Source organism: Curcuma longa, unplaced genomic scaffold, assembly GCF_044706935.1.
Source record: "Curcuma longa cultivar G26 ecotype Majalengka, Jawa Barat unplaced genomic scaffold, ITB_CL_G26_1.1 contig_17752, whole genome shotgun sequence".
Classification (NCBI taxonomy): Eukaryota; Viridiplantae; Streptophyta; class Magnoliopsida; order Zingiberales; family Zingiberaceae; genus Curcuma; species Curcuma longa.
In genome coordinates this window covers 131,353-148,390 of record NW_027430657.1, presented here as the reverse complement: position 1 = coordinate 148,390, position 17,038 = coordinate 131,353, and the positions used below count along the sequence as shown (strand labels likewise).

At 35.3% G+C, this 17,038-nt stretch overlaps 1 pseudogene; it reads right to left on the bottom strand.

Annotated features, from left to right (window-relative positions):
• Window positions 1–4: 4 nt before the first annotated feature.
• Window positions 5–11,106, bottom strand: LOC141816692 (pre-mRNA-processing factor 19-like; annotated as a pseudogene).
• Between the last annotated feature and the right edge of the window lie 5,932 nt (window positions 11,107–17,038).

Below are 17,038 nucleotides of genomic sequence, written 5' to 3'. Positions count from 1 at the left end.
TGCACCGGGCAAAATCGTATGTAGGCCCAAGCGATTTTGAATGTGCTCCATTAATTTAGGGACAAGCACGAATGCTGTAGGTGAGGTGAAGACAAGATTAGCTGATCCGAGCTGGGGTTCATCAATGAGCTGGGGATTTGGGTTCCTCTGGTCTATCCCGTGGGAGTCCAAATATCCTAAGATTACGGTCCATGGAACCGACTGCCATGTATTTTGCATCAGCTCCAAACTTTACCGAGGTGATTTTCCCTGGAGTTTAGTAGAACAACCCCTTTAAAAATCACACAAAGGGAGTAGTTTCCCAATGGGATAGCCGTGGCCACTTAACACATTTACACAGGTATTAAACTTCAAGTAAACCAATGAAAATCCATACAGCTATCATTCAATTATAGCAAAAGATAAAATCCATCATCCTAACAGCTCTACACGATCAGATCCACAATCATCTATAAAAAGGTAAATCGAGAAATTATAATTAATCATTATGGAAGAGGATATTTTTTTCGACTTCACCGATTGCCCTGATAGCCAACTCAATTCTGCCCCAGGCATACAATTATCATTCAAAGACACACATAGGGTAACCAAATAAATCTAATGTAACTTATAATTACACAGCTATTTACATAACGTGACTCATAATTTTATAGGTTTGAATTTAAAATAATCTAAATTCAGATCACTCATTTATGACGCCCGAATAAATAGAACAAACCAGATCATATACATGATCAAACCCTTTTATCAACATTTAATTAATAAATACATAATTTATTAATAAATGAGTTATAAATACATAATAAATTATATAAATTATAACATATGATTATACACAAATTATATGCATCCTATTTAGGTTTTTATATTATTTGTATTTAAAGTTTATTTGAATTTATTAAATGGGTAAATTTGATGTTATTTATAACCTGTTTAACAGGTTAAGTTATATACAGGTTATGTTACATGACCTATTTAATTAAATGAGTCGCTAATAAATCATAAATGAGTTAATTCATTTATAAACAGAATGTGTTTAGGGTGGGTTCGTAGACAGAATGTGTGCGGATTGCATATTTTAGCCCTACAATAAAGGAATTAGATTCGGACTAAGATTAAATATGTCAAACACCAATGAGATATGCCCCGTTTATACACCAATCGCATTTGCCAGGTATTGGCAGATTGCTTGACCCATTTGGAGTACATATACCAGTCTTAACATTAAGACGGGTATGAGTGGAGTAGATATCTACGATGGGCATGATTACGATGGCTAAAGTTTCGCAGTAACCCTATCCATTATCCCTAACCTCAGGTATTGTGCATTTGGGAAAAACAAATGGTACCTGCTCCAGATAAATCAGGGAATGTCTTGATAAGATTCCATTCCAGCTTCACATTGGCGACTTGGTAAACTCTGCAGATTGCATTTATGGAAAAGATTGAGAACGACATGCGAACTGAGACTGATATTAATTCGTAAGATAAACCATCAAAAATTGAACAAGTCAAGACACCATGTAATCTAATTTAAAGCATGATTGGATGATCTCAAATCTGAAGAAATGGTGCATACCTAATATCAGAACCAGCAAGAGCTAGATAAGATCCACTGAAATCAAACTCAACTGCAATAAGAGTGATATTTCTTAATTAGTACATTGAGAAGACAAAAATAAATAAATAGATAAAATTCTTATAGATCTCTATGTTAAAAACCAAGTACTGAGTTTGGTATTATTTTATTCGACACAAAAATTAGTCTGAGACATCTATCACTACTATAAACAAGTTCATCACATAAGTTCGTGAAAGTATGGTGGAATTTTGAAGTGAAAAAACCATTCGCATATGAGCTAAAAAAGCTGATAAGTCTTCCTGTGAACCATATCATGACAGAACATATAAACTGTAAGTAGCTACACTAGAAATGTTTCAGGTAACAAATAGTATCAGCATACCAGAGTTTGTTGGAGTATTTGAATCATATGGAGTGAAGGATCTGAAGTTCTTAAGCTTCCTATGATCCCAAAGCTTGACGCCATCCATAGCAGCAGTCTGATCAATGTCAGGTAACAAATACATCATTGCAAGGCACTATGAACATCTGTCTGTTTAAAGCATCTTCAAAAAGAAACAATACCGCGAGGAAATAACCATTCTCAGAAAATCACATTGCAGTTACTGATCCAATATGGCCATCAAACTTTGCAACATTTAACTGCACAAAAATTATTTGCCAAATGGTAAGAACACAAAATCAAACTATTTTCATGTCCAATAATTTATCACAGTACAAACTGTACCTGAGATTTTACATCCCAAATATTAACAAGGGCTCCAGTAGTGCCAGTTCCTAGAATAAGACCATCAGGATGGAAGGAAGCTGAAGTATAGCCTTCCTCTGGACTAGCTTCACCAACCTGCATATGTACATTTTCTGTTATTCTATGATCAAGAGGAATAATATCTCTAATGCGAGTTGGTAAAAGAAATTATTAGAGACAACAAGGATAATGCAAGTTAAAAATAACATAAAATAAGTTTATGAGAAAGAAATACCTGAGTGAGGCAAGATCCTGTAGAGAGGTCATAGAAACACCAAGTATTATCCATAGAAGCAGTAACAAAGTACTTATTAGTAGCATGTAGTGTAACAGCTTGTACCTATGGCAGTGTGAAAATATCAACAACAAAATTGAGATGAAGTATGAAAATGACAATAAAGGTCAGGATAAAAAAAATCTAGGAAAGACTAGTTTCATGTTATAGGTAGATTCCAGCTGATAGACTCATTAATAAAATTAATTTTAAAAAACAAGCTTCCAAGAAAGTGAATGTAATATTGCAAGTTTGTGACATCCATATTAGAGTTAGCAACTCCAAGTCCTTATTTTTGTTCAATGAACTTACTAGTAATATCAGAGATATGTATGGTTTTATATCCTTTTCAAATCATATTGTATTAATTGATGAGAATTTAGCTAAACCAAATTTAAGACTTCAATTAAGAAGACAAACTTAATTGTAGAAACTAAAGCATCAGCCAAGTAGACTTAAAACAACGTGGATGAAATGCACTGTCATTTTAGCAATAACAAAATAAAGTTTGAAGGAATAGTTATCCTAGATGGACAAAAAAATGATAAATTGAACATATTGTTCAACAAGGAAAAATTGATGAAAATATTAACAATAATGAATGTTGGACCTTTAAAGTAAAAAGCAGCAAATTGCTGTGATCCTCATGCACCATTAGCAATACTAAAAGAAAATATGAAGGGATAGTTGAAGCTAGATTGGCAAAAACAAATTATACAATAGTTTGAAATCCTAAAATAATTATTCTACAACAAACAGATGATAAGGTTCATGTGGTTCTGTAGCCATCAGTTAAAAGAGATTTGTTATAGCTAGTTGTATGACCAACAATGCCTATGAGCTAGAAGTGTTAGGGGACTAAAAAAATAAGAAACAAAAAGAACAAGTAAATGGTAGAAATAATTTTTATCAAAGAAAAAAATTACTAAAATTCACATGCAATTAAGTTTTTTGTGATAGTATACACACCGGTACATTCACTACTTGGAGTTAAAAATGTTAGGAAGGAGACACGAATCCTGAATCACTTGACTAACTAATATTATAGAGCTAATTAAGGTTAACTGTGGATAACAAGGAATATTCAAGAGCTAAGCAATGTATAAGTGTGCAGAACAAGGAATATGCTAGAGTTAATTAATGTTAAGAGTGGAGAACAAGACAAACTAGTTAGCGAAAATGACAGCATACTAATTATGTTTTCTTGTAGAACTAATGGTGAGACAGGAAAGTTGTAGCTAACCCCATATGGTAGTGACAAAAGTTACATAGAAATAAGTTTTGCCATTTTGTCTAAAAATAGCAAACAATATGTCACACAACATTAGAAAGCAACCCACCATGTATAACTCTCGAGGATATAGCAAGTAAAATAACATCTTAGTATTGAGCAAATGAGCAGTGTGTAGAAAGGACTTCAAATTTCCACATGTATAAAACTAATAACACTAGATCCCAACCAAAAGGTGATTGATATCTTTAACCTTAAAGCTTAGCATAGAACTGCTTCTAAGAACTAAAAATATCTCAAACTAGATACCCAAGATTCCAGTGACGTAAACTAAATGTAGAAAATTATGTGTCTGGCATGAGCAAATGGTCCAATAAACAAATTGGGTGTATGGCACATTTCATCTGATCTACATATTCTTTAATCCACCTGAATCATTCCAAGGAAAGCAAACCACAAGCCACAATGTAGTAAATAAAGGTTAGTTGTCATATCACTGAAAATTGGCATAAATAACTTTTGCCAATTAAAGCAAACATGTAGAAAAGATACAGAATAGACAATCTTAAATACCTAAATACTGGGGAGCTATTTCACAATTGAAATTTATTGGATTAGCCATAACAAATTATCCCACTGTGATATAAAATTATAAAATAATCATAGAATTTAATCATAAGCTACCTCAGCAGTGTGGTCCCTCAGTACATGATGACAATTATATTTTCCATCATCAGTCCCTTGCCAAATGCGTACTGTCTGCAGAATCATAAACTAATACAATGAGAAAGATGTGTTTTTGTTACCAAAATTAAACTTCAGCCAATTTGCTTGATCAGCCACTTCACAATGTTCATAAGAAAAAATTCTGCAAAAAAAAAAAAAAAATCTTTCTTTATCCTATATTTTAGGAAAACAATTCAACATGTTTCCTGCAAGCTACTATTGACCCTACAATTTGAATACAATAAAGTAAAGCATATAACAATGAATACAAAAAATGGTGCAGGTGTCCAGATGGACCTAGCTCTGTACACTGCATATGATGTTCCAAAGTTCTGAACATGCTACCAATTTGTGAAAGATGCTATTGGAATTCTTTGTAGTTGCATATTCCTAATGAAAAGGAAAAGTCTTCTTCTAAACACAACTCCATATAATGGTCAGAAAAACAAATATTTTATGAACCAACAGGAATTACAATAGAGCTGCCATTTTTTTATATGCATGTTTCATTTGAGTCCAAAAAAATGTTTTGAAATTTGAAACAAAGTGATAGGTCCTACAAACAGTTTCTTGCATGGCATAATAGAATTAGCGAAAATCAATAATATCCTTCATGGTTGTAATCATTGTTTAAAAAATGGCCTAGGCAGAAACATTTTAGACAAGGGAACAGATCGCATAATCTGATATATTGTCCCTTAGGCAATCAAGATGCATAGGGAGGTACCTACGCTAGCTATGTACGGGCGAAAAGGAAATTTTTATATGGTTTCATGGTTGATTTGATGATCTAGAACAAGGACTTTGTTTGGTTACTTTTATCCACTGAAGAATAATTATTAGTGATTATCAAATACTAAATTTTTCATATGGTAGCACGCAACTTGTAAGTGTTAATTTAAAGTTTTATTTGTAAGTGATACACTACATATTTATCATGACAGTAATAAATATGGCCTATTCTACATTTGTTATAGTATTTGTTTTACATTGTATAATTGGCATGTATTTCCTTATATTATTAATAGAACCATTTGATTAATATATTTTATCGAGCATATGTTATGTCACTTTTTATCGACATAACTATTTTTTGTATTTTTTTAATACAGACATATGCTCTCGCATATCACATTTGTATTGTCCAATGGCAATTGTTTGCTGACAAGAAACATCTTTTGAAATCCTGGTTGTGGTACTAGTGGTATAAATTTGAATGTCAATCTTACTATCAAACTTCAATCCTAAAGTGTATTATGTTTTAATTATTCTATTACTAAAACAAGGAATGAGATTATCCAAATATCTAATGTTAAACCAACCATAATAATCTAAAAAAATAATGTTTGGCCATTTTCAAGCAAGATCCAATCATAAAATAGGTTTTGTTTTACTGAAGTTAATTATAAATTCTCTTTCGGCAATAAAAACACAAGTTAAAGGATTATGGCAGACAAAATAAACAGAACTAATATAAAGTGAAGAAAAGACACATTGGTTTGGAGAGTACAAAAAACATAAGGTATACAACTTCTCATGTTAGTTTTGCATGAAAAAACAATTGATATTTACATCCAGCAATAAACAAGGATCATGATAATGAATCAAAATTCAAAGAAAACCTGAGAGAGAATAAACAAGGATTCATCCACTAACCTTGTCACCTGACCCAGTTATAATAAGTTCTTCACCAGGCACCAATTTGACACTGGTAACCTAATTAAGGGATAAAAAGGACCCAACAAGATCATAAGAAAGAACGATATGATGATAGATACAGATAACAGAAGTTCTCAAGGCAAAGGCAAATACTTTCTTTGAATGACCAGTGAGTGTCGATAAAACCTGGCCAGATGTGCTATTGAAAAGAACTCCAGTTGCATCTATACCACCCGTGGCAATTACATCCTGTTAGTTGTAACTACCACTTGATTAGTACAACAGTAGACAACTAACAAGGTTTATTTTGAAGGTTGATATTGAATGTGCATCAGTTACATAGTTAGAGATTAGATGGTTTAGTAAGTATTATTGAGCATTGACAGGACTAACAAAAGAATACAAACAATTGCTGCACAGATATGCAACTTGATGATGTTATAAGGTTAGATTAGGAAAATGCAACAGATATAAATAGGTCAACCAAAAAAAACATAAATTAATAACAGAGGTAGCCAACCTTTGAAGCATCAACCTTCTAATACTTAAAACTGGGCGCACAAGTTACAGCTAAATGAATTTTTTAGATGATGTAGAGAATCATAATATAAGCATCCTTGAATAAATAATCACAAAAAATATCCTACCTTTGAAGCATCACTGTCAATTGAAAGAATGCCTGGCTTGTTAGACTTGTGAAGTGGATGACTAGCAACCTGAGTGTATTCATCCAGTGCGTCAACAGGAGCCAGTGTAGCAGGGATCTAAGGCATAAGAAAAACGAAAGATATAACTTCAAGATACTCAAACTTGAAATATTGCTGTTGCATTCTCATGACAAACCAAATAGAAATCACAAAATTCTGCATATGCACTCCTCTTTGTTTAAAACTAATATTTTTCTCTTTAAGAATGTTTGCTCATTGCACACATGCTTGCCTCAAAACACAAAATCAGACCATAAGATATTTGGGATTTATAACTTTGTTGGTGGTGGTATTGTTGCTTCTTTTCACCATCAAATTTTGCATGGAGGACCATAGCCTAATTTATTGTGCTGAAGCATAGCAGGATTACCTGGCATTTTTTCCTTTGTCCAGAAAGCAAAGCATTGCATTCAGTAAGCTCTGCAATTATATTAGGATTAATACCAGGGCGAATTCTCTTAGCAACAGGACCCATCTCATTCTCTGTATCTGTAAATATAGTCAACGGTAAAGAAATGTTATAAATGTATAATTTCAGATCTTGTATTTAGCAGTTTCAAAAACCTCTTTTCCCATTACTGACAACAACGGCATCAGTAGATTCAGATTGTATTTGCCTCTCACTCTGAGACAAAAGCATTCTCGCTTCATCTCTTTCCTTCTTCAGTCTAGCAATAACTCGGCATGCAGCATCATGCTGGAGCATAATGCAGTTAGCACAGAACAAGTTATCTGCCCTACAGAGTGATAAAGCAATACAAACTGGAGAAAAATATGGCTACGATGAAAATGACAATTTAAGCAAGTGCTATATATATTGACGCGGGGAAAGACAATGGGAGGTTTCAAGAGAAAACATGGACTACTAAGCCATTTGGATATCCAGAAATTAGACAAATGGATTTCCCCCACACAGATAAATTAGTTGTGAAATAAGAAACAAGAAAGAATAGATGGATGCAATACATAATAAAAAGATGGAGAATTTGATGTCTGTAGTCATGTTATAATGAGAATACTGCAGAGCTACTATGCACCCAAGGTAAATTCAAGCATGTACATCCAACAAATAATTGTCAATCACCAGATATGAACCAACTATGGAAAAAAAGAAAAAGAAAACAACTCCAATTTGCTGAGGATGACAAACAAAACGATTAGTCGAGCAAAACAAACAAAAGTAGACAATCAAAGGGGCAATGCAGTATTGGCAGTGACAATAAGAATTACAGCAAGAAGTTTAAAGTGATCCCACATCACCACATTACATCCACCACATGACTTGGACAGCAATTATGCACCAGAGCACTTAAGCCTAGAAAGTGCACTATGTCAAATATCAAAAAGCTGAAAGGCCAGTGCAATCAAATTAAATTGAGCATTTCAGAATACGCTTCATGTGAAAAATAACTGCTAATTGAACAAAAAGCATTAAGAGAGGAAAAGAAACAATGAATAGGAATTTTATAACTTTAAGTTTGTGTCAAAATGCACACACCATTCAAAACTAGAAGCTACACAGGTTTAACCATGTCAAGTAATCAAGTCCAATCATAGTACAATTAACATTGATAAGAGGCATGAGTGTTAAAAGGGTTCTTGATGTAGCGGATTTAGTCCCATATTAGGATTTTAGGTTTAAGGTTATGTCAAGAGTCATATATACTCATGTAATGGCTATCTCACAAAAAAAAAAAAAAAAAAAAACTCCAATACAACTTATTTCTATTTGCCATAATTTCTACAGGGAAATTATTGAGCGCCTCCCTTTCTTGGGTTTTCTAAAAAGCTTTTCTCCTAAGGCAGAGCTTGCAAAATTGGCTACAACTCTGAGAAGCATTATGACCAGTTCCTTTAACCAAATAATAAAAGTTGTATTCCATTGTGCAAGTGATCCAAATCAACATGATTATTTTTAGGGAATTGGACACATCCAGTTAGTATCATCAACATATGATCAAGGAATACTGCTGTTTATTGAAGCTAGTCTATGAATGGTTATTTATATGTGCAAACAAAACAAGAATGAAAATTTTCCAAGCAAAGTTCTCAAGAAAATGTTGCATGAGAATAAGTAACTATTAGCATCATGCTCATCTAAATACAGTTAATCAATCCTCTGAGCAAACTTTAGACATCATCCAAGTTTGATGTGTACATAATTGCAAACATCTTTTTCTACTTATTGCCTAAACTTTTAAGATTAAAATGATATATTAATTTCCTAGCAAACTAGGCATGCTTCATTCAATTTAATCAGACACTTGGGAAACTACATAGACAAAATTAAAACTTTTGTATTCTCGAAACATTAATCCTTACCTGCAACAAACTTTAATGAGAAAAGAAAAAGACCAAATTAAATATAGAAGTACACTAACACTAAGGAATATGAATCAAATGCACAAAAGGCAAAAGTAAAAATTCTGATGCATAAAGCAGCTGGTGAGCAACCAAAATATATTTCTTGTCTATGAATTTTCATACCTGATATAAGGCATGACTCAACTCTTGCCTAGCTGTGTGTAACTGATTCTCAAGTGCAAAATTAGATAGCATCAAAGCATCCCATTCCTGCTTCATCAGAAAACATACAACATTAAATTCTTTAAAGATCAATATATAGCATAGGCAGTAAAGTGTAAAGAATGATTATTCTACAACATTAGGATAAGAACAAGCCATTGCAACTAAATGATACAAGCACATAATCAGGCAACACAGTTAGATCTATACTAATTGCTAAAAAGTATGCAGGATCAAGTTCCAAACTGGCACTATTTAACAGGTGAAATTACTCTCAAAAGATAATTATTTATGTTTTCCACCAATACCCTTTATCACCATCTGTCTTACAAGTCATGCAAAGATTAAGGTTGCATCGCATAAAGAAGAAACTCATCCTCCTATATACTAGAAAGAACATCAAAACAACTAAGATTATTTAAAAAGCAACTCAGATGATTCAAAAAATTCATTCAACACAGAATTCATGGAAAATGTCATTTATTGCATTCAGATAATAGAGGTACTAGACTGAGTTCAAAATACTTACATTCTGAAACATCCCAAGAAGCCCAGGAATGCTGGCAGCCTGCAGGGGCCTTAGCTTCCCTACTACCAGAAGGTAAGAAACATCCCAAGAAGACTGTCAGCGTATAGGTATGAAATCAACATCGCATGGAGTTGAGAATTAACAAAATGGAAGTAATTGTAATGTACACAGATGCTATTAATGCCATTATATCATCATTGTATCTCTTCTAGTCTTACAGAAAAAACAATATATATTGTTTACTAATTTTCAAAAAAGTTATTGCTGTCTAAAATTAAAAAAAGGTGTTCAAGATACAGACATCTATTCTTTGAAAATCTATTGAAATTGGCAAGTGCCCAAAACATTAACATTGGATAACAATGGAATAATCTCATGCCTGTCAAACCAAGTTTCGGAGCCAATTAATGCTGCACTTGCCACAATTATGGAGCCTTGTAGAAACAGGTACGCCAGTGTAGATTCAGTTATTTGACAGGTCAGAATGAGTATCTGAAGTGTTCAGACTAGCATTTTACTCTACAGAGCAACAGTTCAAGCATTGTATCATGACATTCTAAGGATACGAAGCATTTATTCTGCTTCGCGCCATAAAAACGTTTAAATCACACACTCAATAACTAATGGAAATATTGGATTAAGATAGTGCACCTTATTTGTCTTCACAGCCACCAGGTCGTCCATGCTGAGTTCCTCGTTGGTAACGGGGCATTTTCCATGATTCTTAAAAAACACAACAGAAAACGAACGAACGTGAGAAGTCATATGTAGATGACAAATTTACATATAATAGAAAGCTAATAGCCACAGAAGGCCATGTTATTTATGCATATGCAGTTTTTTAACCAAGCCACTCGGCCTTCATAAATGAAAGCTAAAGACGGGGAGAAAGGGGAGGAAAGCATACTGCAATGTGGTGCTCGATCAACCGCCGCTCGAAGAGAATCCCAGATTTCTTGGAAACAACCGGATCCTCCGGAACTTCGCCGGGTACTAGAAGGAAAAGAGGTAAGAAGGCGTGGTCAGAGCGAAGGAACCGAAACTATACGGATTACAGATGGAGAAAGGGGCGAGAGGAGCTTACTCGCGCAGATCATTGCTGATTCGAGCTAGGGTTTCGCCTGTAAACTGAGCGGCGGAGGAGGAGCTCGGCGGTAGGATTCCGCGAAGGCTCCAGGGAGACGGCGAGAGAGAGAGAGAGCATAAGAAAATTGGGTGACATTTCTTAGCTAACAAAATTTTGTTGAGCTCTTGTCGGAGAAAGTCTCCGACCTTAAAACTTTGAAGGCCCACAAGTTTAGGGCGCCAAATATTTTTATAATTATAAAGGTGTGTATTTTATTTTATTTTATTTTTTAAATTACTCATATTTGCTGGTCGTCCATGTCCGTTACGTTTATCATCCTAGCTAAGCTGTCCCATTCTTCACCTCGACTTTTACCTTCATCCTCCGAGAAATCCTTCCTAAGTTCCTAAGTTGGTCCTCTTCAACTCAATATTTCTATAGGATTTGTGATTGTGCTCCTGACTTGAAAGAAGGACATGTGATGATATTTGAAGTTATTTTCAAATATCTGACCTCACTTTCTAACCAATTAGATTTCTTTCCTAAGTACTCCCCGCTTAGCCAATCTGCTCACTCGAATATTCAACCTTTTTTCTTACAACTTTTCACTCATACTACAGATGCTACGGTACTCAAAAAACTACAATACTCAAGATGTTACAATGCACGTGAAACTATGGTACTCGGGATGCTACAGTCCCACGGAACTACAATATTCGAGATGCTACAGTACTTGCAAAGCTACAGTGCTTGAGTCATTCGGAGTTTATTCTCTTAAACATTCGATATTCATCTAGTGATTTTCCATTTCAGACTTAGGAAACCTAGAAACTAGATTTCACCTCCGACAAATTCTAAAAGTCTGACAACCTCCAACAATCTGCATGTCAATAGCCTGACAATGTCAATATACAATCTAATGGTTATCGTCCTTAACCCCTAACGATACAACAATGTCAGATACTATATGGAGATTCTCTTCCGTCGACTATATAAGGATTGATAGAGGTAAATAATCAGTGTATAATTTTCTTTTCGCGTGCACGAGATAACTATTCTCCGTTATGCTCTCTCTTTGTTATTTATTATTTTCTCTCTCACACTTCCATGAATTTTTTTTTACTATATTTCAATTCTAACTTGAGTGTGATCTGCTGATAGAACCAATCAATATTATATTGACGTATATCCCTTTGTAGGTCATCAAAGTTTGGCCCACCAATTCTGCCATAATTTAAGCTTCAGAGGCGTTGGGAGACGAGAAGCCCAGACAAATAAAAAGAACAACATCAACATCGAAGATGTAAATATAATTGTCTCCGACAGACGACAATTGTTTCAAGATTAATGCCGTCATCTTTAATTTGTAGTTGCTCGGCTCAGCCTTCCACATAGTGATCCCTTACGCTCTTATTGTCCTATTGCAGTGCGACCCACATTTCCTCAATTTGCACCTTAAGCTTGTGTCTACGGCGTGTCTAAGTTCATTGCCGCTGCGCGCTCTACCTCATATTCTCATTCTTAATGCGTGACTAATTAGATAGTTCCTAGTGAAGATGACAGAGTGGTTAATTACTACCGCAAGTAGTTTTGTCGAAAGAACTATCAACTCAATATTTGAAGCTGAAAACTTGCAAAGGTACGTAGTTTGGGGAACTAAAATTTAAATTTCATATACAAAGCAGCTGGTCAATTCAATGAATAATATAGAAGTCACCAAAGCTGTAACTAAATCACTATATTTTGATGGAGACAAAAGGCAACGTTTGCCAAACTGTTCCGGCTCTTTGCCGACGATAGTCACGCCATCAGACAATTTAAGGCCGCATCAACCGGCAGTTCCACGTCGACGAGAAGGGCCTAAAGAAGCAAACACTGAACGAACGCATTAGCAAGGCGCCGGGGAATCCCGACGTGGCCACTCCGACGTTCAAGTCAGGGACAGAGAAAAAATGAAGTAGTAATGCGTGTAGAGAGAATTCCCTCCGATTGATTGTCATACCTGCAGGGTTTATATAGAGGTGGTGGAAGCGATATCCTCGGATCTCTTTGTTTGCAATTGGTGGTAAAAGTGAGATCGTCAGATCGATCTTATGATAGATTTCGCGCATCTGATGGTTTAGCAACGTAGGTTATATATCTTATTTGGATGGTTGGGATCGTGCGGGACCAAGTAGGAGGACTTGGTCTATATCCCAATCCTTGCAGATAAGTTGCTAAACTTGACGAAAAAGTCAGTGTGATGATCTGTTGGCCTCTGTCCAGCTACTTGAGGTCGATGAGAGCTGATTCGTATGTGTGGCCGGGATGTGCAGGTATATAATAAGCTTAGACGGGTTGATGAGTTGAGCTAGATATGCCCCCAAGCTCTGAGTGTGCGCCATAGTTGAGGAAAGTGACATGCCGAGCTCTTGGCACACATCTGTTCATGAAACCCAGCGTTGACTGAGCTCTTGATATGAATTACCGTGCTGTCTGAAATGGTGGGCTAAGCTTATGGTGCGATACTGGGATTAGGTCCCGAGGTCTATGCCCGAGGTAAAGACTAGTTCGCGAGGTTGGCATGTAATATTGGGAACCAAGTCGTGAGGTCAGTATGTGATACCGAGGCCAAGTCATGAGGTCGGTATGTAATACCGGAACCAAGTCATGAGGTCGGTATATAATACCAGGACCAAGTCATGAGGTCGGTATGTGAAGTCAGCTTAATGCTTCGGGGTTCATAGGGAATCAGGTTATATGCACCTAGGTTCAGAAGAGTTCGGTTTGTATCTTAAACCCTATGCCGACCTCTTAGTGAGGTTGGTGAGGGATTATTGTAAAAGATCGAGCTTGGTAGAGAAGGATGAGGAAGGGATCCGACTTGATAATGAGGTCGGTCAATAAAGTGTGTACTCTATTATTATGAGGGATTGTAACGTACGCTATGAAGAGCTCATCTTAGATACCAAGATACACGCCTACCTCACGATGAGGTCGGCGTTTTGCTAGGTCGTCAGTTTGTTTGGGGCAAGAGTGTTGAAACTGATAGGGGAGGAGGTCGGGGCGTTTCGAAGGAAGGTTAGGAAATCCTCAGATATTGTACGGAGGAGTGGGCTCTCCTCTTAGGGAGGTCGGTTTTTCTTACCTTCCTCATGGCCTCAAGAGATCGGGATCTCTTTATCCTCGTTCCGCGTCATTGCCACGTGTTCCCCCTGGATTTTACTTCTTATCCATGTCACCCTACGTTACTCGATCACAAACCAAGATAAAGAATCATTGAAATTAATAATTGTAATAATAATTTAATTAAGCTGATCGATTAATCTTGAATAATTTTCTTTTAGGCGCAGTGGTCAATATTCGAATGTGTCACGCAGCAGCGTTGGTGGCGCATGCAGGCAGCGATCGACAGGGAACGATCCTCCTCCTCCGGCAAAAGGCACGAAGTCTTCGCCCAGTTCATTGGCTCTGCCTTGCCTAGTCCAGATTCCAACGTGACCGCAGCTCTCCTGGAACAAGATGCCAACGAACGTCTCCACATGTCACTTCTCCTCCTCCCCTTCTAAACTATATATATTACTACTAGCTACTGTAGCGTCAATCGCGGCCCTAGCTACTTGCGTTGATTGGTAGTTAGTTGGTTCGGGCGTACGATGCGTATTCCTCCCGAGAGATTCCTCCGGCGAAGTGTGAACTGAAAGCGATCGATAGCATCCCCACGCACGCCCAGTGCAGTGCAGTGCGTGCGTATCGAGTCGGTGGATTTCGTTGCCCCCTTGAGGCCCAGCACGGTGCGCGGCTCCTCTCGGCCTGCTTCGCTGACTCGGTCAAACTGGTCAAAAGACGGCATGCAAGGTATCAGCCGTCACACCACGGGTACACAATATGCTGCCTGCCGCCTCCGAAGTACATACTTTTGCTTTTTGAAGCAGGCAATTCCCAGATGCTGGCCAATACTCACGACGCAGATATATTTGAACTATATAATAACCATGCCAGCTGTAGTCGTGGGAGATCAAAAAGTCCGGATGTCGGATCACTTTCGAATATTTGAAATAGAAATAATGGTATTTTTTATTTTTTTATTATTATTATTATTTTTTACTTACAATTAAATGATTTTTTATCCTTTAAAATCATTTCCTTTACCCTTTAAGATTTAAAGATTAGATTATATTACAAAATATAAAAAAAATTTAAAATGAAAAAAAAATTAAGCGCTTATGGAGTATATTGAATTGTTATTCCACACTTTTTATTCTTCACATCCATGAGCAATTAGTTTTTTTATTTTAATTTTTTAAAATTTAACATCATAACACAAAAAAATTCTGAAATGATTTAATCATAAATAAAATAAATAAATAATTATAAAATGATATTATTCTTATTTCGACAGCTTGAAACACTTTGAGACGTTTAAAATCTTCTATCCTCGCCATTACGCATATATATATATATATATATATATAGACAGAATTATTATAAAATAATAATTCAAATCTCATTTCAAATATATTAAATTTGAAACAGTCAACGTTTCTTCTAGATTTTTATGTTTTTAAAAAGTATTTATGTTTTGCATGTCTTCCCATTTAAATTTAAATAAATAAATAAAAAGTTAGATAAATCATTATAAACAAATTTCCCTACAAGATGATCAAATAAACTAGAGACGATCAAATTTATGAATATTTTTACCGTAGATGTGAGAAAATTTTGTATTTCTAAATAAAATATGAAAATCAATTTCCTTAACACTAAATATTTTGTAATAATCATTACTAATATAAAAATATAATTTTTATATACGATTGAAAAGTTACCTCAAGCATGCGATTGTGTGCCTACTGTCATGGTCGTCTTCTCGTGATCGTACGCCCCTTGTCACCTCTGGTCGTTTGTCCCTATCTTGTCGATTGTCTTGTTCACGGGGCCGGTAAGCCGTTTGCCACCTTTGGCCCTCGGCGAGCCTTCCGCATAAAGGAACGGTGACGACGCTGAGTTGGCACCGCCCTCGCGTTCGCACTTGATGACCGACCTCGCTGACTAACCTTTCGCACAAAGGAACGACAACGACATTGAGTTGGCACCACCCTCGCTATTGGCACTAGAAGACCAACCGCAAATGGATTCTTGTTAATTTCGAAATCAAAGAAAACCTAACACTGCCGAGATAATCGCATTTCGAGTTATGCTCCTTTTGTTGACATTGCTGATGCGAATGACATACTTGATTCCTTAGTAATCACTCATTATCTAAATTAAATTGGATTAAATAATATAATCTTGGATGGATAATTAAAATTATCAATAATAACTTGAATCAACATATCCTATATATATATTAAGTGATTTGTAATTTTTTAAGCTGATTTAATTTTGTATAGTTTCTCCTTTTAATTCCTCTAGATAATATGAATAAGATACAATTGAAGTTATGGTTAATGTCAAGTTCATTATCTTCTCAAGGAGTTGAGTCAAATAGAAGGTTCTAAAATTTCATTGCTAAGGAGCTCATCTGAATCGTCATCAAAGGGTTTTTAATTATATTTTGAGAGTTCATTTACTAAAATTTAGCTAGCTATGAATTATAAGTGAACTAAGGTCTCGAATGTTATCTTTTAAGGAAAGTTATTTTGTCACCTTTTAAGGTTGGACGATCATCTCTTACGATTAGATTAGATATATTTCTTTATTAAGTGTCTTTTCGTTTTGTGTCAATTCAATTAATTTTTAACAATTTGTTAATATTTTTTAACAAATTCACTACAAATTGTACTCATTCAATAAAGGTTATGTTATGTCCAATTAATTTTTATATTGCCTAATCGATTATGAAATAAATTAGGGTACTATTCTACTATCAAAAGTAAGTAAGAGTATTTGTTCAAACATACAAACGTATAGATTTATAGCAATCATTATTTTAAAAAATAATTTAGTTCTTCTACACTAATTTCACTAAGTAAATCTATGCATAATATATACTTATAGTTTTATATTTA